General features: G+C 38.2%; 1 pseudogene; it reads right to left on the bottom strand.

Annotated features, from left to right (window-relative positions):
- Positions 1 to 214: 214 nt before the first annotated feature.
- On the bottom strand, positions 215 to 1,405 carry LOC141499185 (adenosylhomocysteinase pseudogene; annotated as a pseudogene).
- Positions 1,406 to 8,547: the final 7,142 nt, after the last annotated feature.

Raw genomic sequence — 8,547 nt, 5'->3', positions numbered from 1 at the left:
TGAAGAGTAATTAAGGCTTATTTCATTTTTCATTTCATACCATATCTTCCCCACCTAAGACAAAACATGCTTTCATGCTTTCTTGTCCTCCTTGTTTTAAAATCAAACTTAGATACCATTTATTTTTTCTTTAAAAAAAGGGACTGGAAAGGCAAAAAAATATGGCTGGTCACTCAGAGTCTTTGAGATGATTGGTACTCAGGACTGGACCTGATCAGGTTTGAAGGGTCTTTCTCTGGGTGGGTCCAGATAACTGGGACTTTTTTTCCATCAGCTTTGTTAGTTTCACATTCAGTTAGCTAGTTTCATCCAGTTTCTGGGAGAGGAAGTGTACTCCCAGAGGGTACTTACCTGTGTGGGGGAGGTCCACAGCTCAATCTGGGACAGCCCCTGGTTGTTGAAGGAATTGCTCATGACAAAGCTGGGATGAACCATAACACAGACCAGGCTGACATGATGGCCCTCTGACAGCATGATTATCTGTTACCCATTCTTCAGTTTGTGCAGTCTACCTCACCTTCACATTCACCTTCTCCACAGAAATTTGATCCAGCCACTTTACATGTCTTTCCACAAAGTGGCCAATATTACATACTATGGCATTGTCCTTCAGTTGCTCAAAATGCCTGCCCTAGTGACAAAGATGTTGCTCTTTTTACAGGTCTCATTCATGATGGTCACCTTAAATCCCTCCAAAGAGGCTTGCATTGCATTGATGGGGGTCTATCTCTGTGATGATGACACAGACATCAAAGCCCCAAAGGGTGTGAGAATAGTCCTTGTTCACATCACCATAGCCACCTTGCCTGCAATCACCACATCTGTGGTTCATTTGATTACATTGATGAGAGTCTCAGGGCAGCCATATAGGTTGTCAAATTGGCTCTTGTTAACAGGATCATTTACACTGATGGTTGGCACTTTTAGAACCTCATTGACCTGCATATTGAAGAGATTGGGGGCATCTCTGGTGGTTTCCTTTGAGTTGCCTCTAATACCTTTCAGAAGATGAGGGTATTTGGTGTGAACGATATTGGTGGTCCCCACCATCATCCAGGATCATGCTGAGGAACGGTTTGATACATCAGAGATTTTCTTCATTGGTCTCTTCCTCCCAAGCATACATGAGAATGCCAGTTTTGGCAATAATAGCTACTGCTTGGTCCTGGGTAGACAAAAATGTAAGTGGACCACCAAACTTCAGCTCCCAGGGGCACCAGTGTCTTAATAAGTATAGCTGTCTCCATACAGCAACCTGGGCATCCTTCAATGGCTTGGTGGCCAGCCATCTTGAAGGTCAGATATCTCATTCTCTGCTTATGTCCAGCTCCTGGCATTCCCAGGCAGTCAGGTTGATGTCAATGATCTCATAGGGCAGTTTGTCAGAAGTTGCAACTTCTTCCATAATTACTTAATGTAATAACTTTGCAAAGACCACCACAAAGAGATTTTGGGGGATGGGGTGATAAGGCCACAGGAAGGTCAAGGCAGGTGGAAGGAAACAATGCTGAGACAGGACACCTTTTCTTTCCTCCTCGTTCATTACACTATCCTACTCTTCTCTTGGAGAAGGATGGGAAAAAACAAAATGAATAATGCAGATAACTGGGGCAGAACGAGGAAATAGAAGAAGTTATGAAAAGGAACACCAGCCTGGTACAGAAATATAAGAATGAGAGGCCTTTCTTTTATAAAGGCACTGATGATAACTCTATCAGCCAATAATTTCTATACTTGACTTGGTTAGAAAAATTGAAATCTTAGTGAGGTCTCCCTCCAAGGGTTTGTAATAGAAGAAATAAAATATGAATCTGATGTGCATATAAATTTATGAAAGATTTCAAAAGTTTAGAGAAAAAATTAATGGGACAGGACTTTTTTGATCTTAACTCTTTATTTGGAGGGATTTTGAGAGAGAAAAAGGAAGTGTTCTGGATCATGAAATGACCAACAGGATGCAAGATGGTTTCTCTGCTCCCCATTAATTCTGAAAAATTATGTGCTACAGGTAGAGGTGTCATGATTGAATGCTTGTGAATAAAACTCAACTATGTAAAGAACTTATCAATAAAGATTGAAGAATGCTATTTCATAATGCACTCACTCAGCCCCCTGATCTTACCAGCCCTCCTGCTCTTCTTGTCTAAGAATTCAGTTATTCCTGTGAAAAATCTCATAATTGGACCTGGGAGTACAGGTGTAAAAAGAAAACAGAAATGTATTAAGAAGCCATTACAACAGAGAGAGAGAGAGAGAGAGAGAGAGAGAGAGAGAGAGAGATACTTAGAAGGTCTTTAGAGGCCATATGGTCATTGGATACACCAGTTTAACCAGGCAAGCCAGCTGAGACGCCAGCAGGCATCAAATTCTTCTTAAATGCCCCTCAGGGTCCACGGGAGGGGCCATGATTTGAGAGTAGTCCAGGTACTGTATTGGAAGGTTTGCTTTTTGAGAGTGGTCAGGGGTCTTATATTGGAGAGATTACTTCTGGAGGTATGGCTATAAGATGAACCCCCCCACCTGGTTTAATGTCAAATGTCTAATTTAGCATCTAGCTTGACCCACTGGTGAAAGCATGACCAGAGTCAAAGTTAAAGGTTAAGAGGAAACATTTTAACTGTACAGAAAAAATTACAGGCATCAGTTTCCTCTGTGTGTATTCATAGATATATTATGTATATACATACATACACACATATACATACATATACACACACAAATAAAAAATAATAGAATTTAAACATTTTAACAGTATGGCAAAAAACACTACATAATTTGTTTCCAATTACAGTATTTATCTGTGCCCATAATTCCCTGTGTCACTCTGACAAGTAATACAAACTAATCCAACAAATTGTGCTTTGGGATTCAGACAGCTACCTACTGCAATCTTTGCCAGCCAACCTCACCTCTTTTTTCCCCATTATTCAGTTTCACCAAGTAGCAGCCATTGCTATCTCCTAGCCACATAAAATAGAGAGGAGAGAGAAAAGTATAGGAGAGAGAGAGAGAGAGAATAAGATTCCTTCTTTTCTGACATGACTCTTAAAGCAGGGAACCCTAAGCCTGCAAAGACTCCTGAGTATATGACAACAACATGGCAAACAACACTACCAAAAGGTAGGGAGCTCAATGAACTAAAACTGGAGAGAAGGGGACAGAGGTCTAATTTGCATGACTGAAGAAAAGGAGACTGGACTCTAGCTTAGTCTCTTCCTTTTTTTCCTGAATCTACTTAGAACAATGATGTGGAAAAGTGAAAAATATACACTACAAGGTGAGAGGTGACTGAGAATATTTTGCAGTTCAGTCCTAGAAATAGACCAACAGCAGGTTCCAGATCAATTCAAAAGAAAAATGAAAATCTGAGAGAAAAACATTAAAAATAAACAAATAGTAGAATTTATGAATTATACAGCAGAAATACTTAGCAGAATAGAAAAATTTCAGTCTATAGTGATGAGTCTCTCTAAAGCAGCAAAAAAGAGAACAAACAATTCATTGGTAACAAAAATATTGAAGTGAAAAATAATTTGGAAGAGAAATAAAAGAAGTAATATTAAAAGAACACATAATCTTCATATATGAAAAAGTTATTGATCTTAAAAAACAGAGAAAATTGAAGGATCATTTGTTTCCCAGAAAAACCTGAAAAATTGGAAAGCATAAACAAAATAGTGCAGGAAATAATGCAAGAATACTCCCATCATTCTCTGCAAAAACCTATAGCAAAATTGACCATGTACTAGGGCAGAAAGGAAGAAATAATACATGCATATTTTTCAGACTATGATGCAATAAAAATTACATGTAATAAAATATCATGTAAAATGTAAAGAGAATTGTATCATATTTATAAATAATTCCCCCATTTATAAATGATCAAAGGATATGAATAGACAGTTTTCAAATGAAGAAATTAAAACTATATACACTCCTATGAAAAAATGTTCCAAACCATTATTGATTAGAAAAATGAAAATTAAAACAACAGTGAGGTATTGCCTCGTACCTCTCATGTTGGCCAAAATGAGAAAAGGAAAATGATCAATGTTGAAGACGTTGTGGGAGGATTGGAACACTGATGCATTGTCAGTGGAGTTGTGAACAGATCCAAACATACTGGAGAGCAATATGGAACCATGCCCAAAGAGCAATAAAATTGTTCATACCCTTTGACCCAGCAATTCCAATTCTAGTTCTATATCTAGAAGAAATTAGATAAAAATGGAAAAGTCCTACATGTTCCAAAATATTCATAACAGCTCTTTTTATAGTGGAAAAGAATTGGAAATTGAGGGGATGCCCATCAATTGAGCAATGGCTAAATAGGTTACGGTACATGAATACTATGGAATATTATTGTTTTATAAGAAACAATAAGTGGTCAGACTCTAGAGAAACATGGAATTACTTACAGGACAAGATGCTGAGCAAATAGAGCAGAACTAAGAGAACAATGTACACATTAACAACAACATTGTGAGATGATCAACCTTGATGGAAGCAGCAACTCTCAGCAATTCAGAGAGCTAGGACAACTGTATTAGACTGGCTATGGACAATGTTATCCCCATCCAGAGGAAAAAAAAGAAAGAAAAACCAACCCTTCAGAATCTGATGAACACTTTATAAAAATTATTTCTTATGTATTTATTTCCCTTAATACTAATTTCTCATACCAAAAATGACTAATGTGTGTACATGTTTGTCCAAAAGATATATGTACAATGCTAACCTGTTTGCTGCTAACAGAGGGAGGTGAGAATGGAGTGTGGAAGGAAATTTTGTACCTCAAAAATATATAGTTGCGTATTGATGAAATAAATAAATATTTTTAAATGCCCTATCTCTAATACTTAATGTTTGACAAACCTGAAAACGGAAATATCTTTTTAGTTTTTTTAGTTTTTTAGTTTTTTTTTTTTTACAAGGCAAATGGGGTTAAGTGGCTTGCCCAAGGCCACACAGCTAGGTAATTATTAAGTGTCTGGTACGGGATTTGAACCCAGGTACTCCTGACTCCAAGGCTGGTGCTTTATCTACTGCGCCACATAGCCGCCCCAAGAAATATCTTTTTAAAAAGACCTCCTTGTTTAATAAAAACAACTGGCAAAACTGGCAACAGTCAAATAGAAATTAGGTAAGATAAATACCTTTTACCATATTCCACAAATAAACTTCAATTTAAATGTAATCTTAATATTCATATAATAATTAAAAACTATAAGAGAATCAATTCATATATCACTAACCAATAGGAAGATTATGAATTCTTAAAAGAAAAAAACAAGTATATAAATCATAAAACAAATATCTTTTGAGTGGAATATTCCTCTTAAGAATTAACATTCTTAGTGAAGTCCTCTCAGGGTTAAAAATCTTTAAAACAAAGACAGAAAATTTACTCTTAGACTATTAGTAGAAGAGAGAGTAAGGCCTTGCTTTCTCAATCAGACATCCTCCTGATTCTGCTGGGGAGTGAAACAGTAGACTATTTCCAAAAAGACCTTGCATTGATTCTGTTAGGGAGGGAAATAGTGGAATACTTCCAGAGAAGTGACCTTGCAGTCTTCGTTAGCCACCAATCTGATAATAGATTGTAAGAACAGTAACCTGCCTATTCTTGTTTGATCAGTACTAAACCAAGAAGATAGTAGAGTTCCTTAGAAAACCTTGCATTCTCAGTCATTAATTCATTTAACAGAAGGTCATTAGAAATCTTCTTCTAATACCCTCACCATCTGGATGGTGAAGTAATATTTTATAAAAACTTTTTATTCTTCTCTCTTTTTGGGTAGATTTTTCACATAAAGATTGTAACTGAAAACCTTAACCAATCAGGTTAGAAGAGAGAGGACTAGGGACAGGAAATGTGCTAGGCCCTATAATCTTGCTTGACTGTCACCTTGAGGCAGCTCCTTGATCTTAACTACCTCTGTGAGACTTGGAGTATACCCGTTTCTTGAGAAAAGCTAAAATAACATTCTTTTTTGCTCAGAGCAGTTTCTATATTTTTAAGTGAATTTTTATCCCACATGCTTTAGTTACATTAAATTAAAAAAATGCACAAAGAAAATCAACGACTCTACTGTAATAAAGAAAACAATCAAATAGAACAGAAAAGAAATCTCTTAAAAGAGTCTGCTGTATAAAATATATCAACAAGTAATATATAAGATCAAAAGCTACTCTGCAGTAGATGAGAGATTAAAGGATATGAACAAATACCTCTCAAAAAATTACAACTTCTGCATTTCTTCAATTGAAGCCAAGCTGAAGTCAAGTATATTATCACTATCACTGATGGAATAAGATGATGCTGAACATTGAAGGTTGAGAAAACTTTAAGAAGGGTAGGGGCTGCTTTTGCTCAACTGATGAAGTTCAATGTTTTTTCTTGGAATGAAAGTTGGACATCAGGCATCCATTCATCTATACCCAAGAAAGTAGACCAAGTGGAAGATGAAGTCAAATTGGCACTTAAAAAAAGTTAGAGAAATTATGAGACGCAGATAGGTTAAAGTATTCAGGTCTAACAGTGTGGAAAAGGATTAGGTATTGAGGCACACTGATTAAATTAATCCTAACACTGACAATAATGTCTTTGTGGGCCTTAGATGATTTCTCTTTGGCTAGAGCAAGGAGGAAAATATTCAGTTTTTTTTTCAGCATTGAAATTTTGCCACATGTGATAGCAATGTCAGGAGAGTTTCAAGGGAGGAACACAGAGGAATCCTTCATGAATTTTGCTTCATATAGTAAATTGCTAAAAAGGTTCTAAATAAGCACAAGAAAGAATAGGGCACAAGTACAATGACATCCTCAAGAGGAGCCAGGCAAAAGTTCATACTCATTTTGATCTTTCCTAAAAACTAAAAGCTATTAGAGTTCCAGTCACAATGGGAGAGAGAATTCAAGCACTGTTTTAAGTTCTCCTGGCTTTCCCTCAGAACCAACATGAATCAAGGATCCTAAAAGATTTTGGATCCACAGAACCCACAAAAGAACATCTCCCAACAAGGTCTTTAACAGTGGAGTAGAAAACAGAGACCTAGGGCACTGGCAGCACAGTGAGTTGGGGAACTAATCTGAAAACCTCAGTGATGGGAGAAGCCACTGGGGAGTGTGCAGAGGGCAGATTGGGAGAGCTCCAGTGCAGCTGCTCAGGTAAACCATTGGACCAACATGGTGGACATAACACAAAGAACAAACATATGATAGTTTTTCATCCTATTGTTGTTTGGTACTATTTCTCTTTATGTTATATGTTTGAAGTAACAAAAATGAAGGGATTAAAATGTAGTATTTCATCAAAGGTGTAATGAATTTTGAATGAATAAATTAATATTGTAAGGATAGTTTTTTTTTCACTTATGGACAGGATGAACATTACTATGTCCTTGGAAAATGCTGTAGTGCAGATCAACATTAACCAAGAGAAAGTTAAAAAATAAATTTGTTATTTCCACATTGAGTGGCTTTCTAGGTGTCCATCTTAGAGAGACCCCTGATTATAAATACCATTTTAACAACTGGTTTTCTAAACTAGACATAAAATTAGGTATTAGCTCTGCTGAACTGGGTATAAACTGGCTGAAGTTGTTCTCACCTTTCCCAAAGGCCCAGGTATGGACATGGGACTTCTCTAGTGCAGACTATCCAGAGAGAACCTCCGGCATTTCCAGTCCTGTTGGCCTAACCCAGTGATTAGGTTGTGCAGGGAAAGCCCAGATCCAGCCTCAGACACAGGGAGGCGTATTCTCCAACACAGACAATCTAGAGAAAGCTTCTGGCATTTCTAATTAGTTGATCCACTGAGTAACCCACTTGGAGTTCCTAAATCCAGGAAGCAAGGCCCCTAGGATTCTCAAGACTGGAGGTCTCTACACAAAACCGTAGGGAAAGGTAACAAATCCTAAAATGAAGAAAGAACAGGAAAAGCAGTGTCTATAGAATGCTACCTTGAAGATAGGATACTACCTAAGAGAAGGAGGGCAGAAGGGCAGTTTAAGCGTCAGGAGGGAATATGAATTGCTCTCTAGTACAGAAAGACTGCTTATAAGAGATCAGAAAGGAGGGTAAAAATCAAATGGAGAAATTGGGAAAAGAAAAGCAAGAGAAGGGGGCAGAGCCAAGATGGAGACATGAAGGGATCCAGTCTTAGGAGCTCTCTAATAAAAACTCATAAACTAAGGACTCTAACTAAACTTTCAAGAGACAGAACCCACAAAAGGACCCAGTGAGGGAGTTCTCCTACTCAAGGTAACCTAGAAAAGAGCAGGAAAGGCTCTGCTCCCCGGGGACGGAGGGGTGGCCAACTGGAGGGTTGGCCCGCCAGAGCAAAAGAACTCCAGCCTCCCAGAGGCAGTCCCAGGGCACTGGGAGCTGCGGCTCACAGCAGCAGGGGAGTCTCCTGAGCTGCACCCCAGGGAGCACCAGGTACAAAGTGGGGGAACAGCAGGGGACCTCTGCCAGAACGAGCATGTGGAGCCCAGCCTCCAGAGCACACAGCGAACAGCTTGTTCTTTCAGCAGCCTAGACCCA

Source organism: Macrotis lagotis, chromosome X, assembly GCF_037893015.1.
Source record: "Macrotis lagotis isolate mMagLag1 chromosome X, bilby.v1.9.chrom.fasta, whole genome shotgun sequence".
Lineage (NCBI taxonomy): Eukaryota > Metazoa > Chordata > Mammalia > Peramelemorphia > Peramelidae > Macrotis > Macrotis lagotis.
This window is presented reverse-complemented; position numbering and strand designations above follow the sequence as displayed.